Consider the following 1,714-nt stretch of genomic DNA (forward strand, 5'->3'; position numbering starts at 1 on the left):
TTACAGTTTCCCCAAATTCACGATTGCCGACAATCAAATTATGTTACAATTTAATAGTATTGACATTTTTGTGCAAAAGCCAGGTAGCCCGGATTGGTGGGTCACAGAATTGAACGTTTTCGATCCTCAACCCACGGTCTATTCTGTGTGGTGGTCTATTCTGTGTGGTAGTCACTTCTTAGCGGTCGCAACACCGAGGTTTTATGAATATGTATTACCCCAAACCGTTCGACACGCTCGATTGAATTAATCACCGTAATTTAGCTTACACTTATGAATTTAGGGAGCACTTAAAATGTGAAAAATCATTTTACTACCCGACAAACTCTGAACTTTATTTATTCATTAGGCCTAATAGTTTCATATTGCTGTACTATATACTCCAACATCACTGGCGCATGGTAACAACCAACTGACTGCAGACCACTTCCGGTCACACATATACTCTCCATAACACAGCACCACCTAGTTCCGTCACCTCTGGATCGCTTCATCACTTATGCATATGCAAACAACGTACATTTACAAATAAACAATGTATTTAAAAAAAATAAACATCCTTTTACAAACAAAGAACGTTCTTTTTAAAACAAACAACGTATATTGTCAAACGATGTATTTTCTCAAACGAAGATCGTACATTGTGAAACGAAGAACGTTCTATGCCAAACAATGTACATTGCCAAACGAACATCGGTAAGCGTTATATGGGCATCAGTTCCGTCAGGTCATGAATAATTAATGACGATGGTATATATAAATATTCATACCAGACACGCTACACATCACACACACACACACACACACCAAAACAAAGGTGATGCCGTGTGCGAGTGAGACCGATCAAAGATAAGTTTGGAAAAACAAAAACATCGGTTTCATAAACATTTACGGCAGGCCAAAATATTTTTATATAAGGGCTTTTGCTAGCCTAGGTAGAGGTAAAGCCCTAGGGCCTAGTCAGTTCTTCATCTAGCCTACCTATTGTACTCTAGCTAGACCTAGCCTTGGGCGGTACTACGTGACTGGTGCTGGTGGGCCTAGCCTAGGAGGCAAGCAAGGCCTGCGGCTGTCTTATCCAGTCTGCGAAGTCACCCTTAATTTTGTACAGTTTATTAGCTAATTCTGGCACTAATTTAATAAAATATATTAATAATAATTGATTATATTAGCTAATTCTGGCACTAATTAATAAATTAATAATTGACTATACTTGGTACTTTAGTAAGTTGGGCACCAGTTAAATGTGTTTAGCAGTAATCAATGAATATTGGCACTAATGTACTAAAATAAATTGATAATTATTGATTATAGACAGCTTGGGCACTACTTTAGTAAGTTGGGCACTATTTAAGTATGTTTAGTAGTAACCAATGAATATTGGCTAACTTTGGCACTAATTTACTAAAATAAATTGATAATAATTGATTATAGATAACTTGGGCACTACTTTAGTAAGTTGGGCACCAGTTAAGTGTGTTCAGTAGTAATCAATTAATATTAGCTAACTCTGACACTAATTTGTTATATAAATTGATTATAATTGGTTTTATAGATAACGTGGGCTCTACTTTAATAAGTTGGGCACCAGTTAAGTGTGTTTTAAGTTGTAATCTATTAATATTAGCTAACTCAGGCACTAATTTACTAAAATACATTGATAATAATTGATTATAGATAACTTGGGCACTACTTAAGTAAGTTGGGCACCAGT

Source organism: Anneissia japonica, unplaced genomic scaffold (assembly GCF_011630105.1).
Source record: "Anneissia japonica isolate Jap-2015-1 unplaced genomic scaffold, ASM1163010v1 scaffold10184_len302889_cov135, whole genome shotgun sequence".
Lineage (NCBI taxonomy): Eukaryota > Metazoa > Echinodermata > Crinoidea > Comatulida > Comatulidae > Anneissia > Anneissia japonica.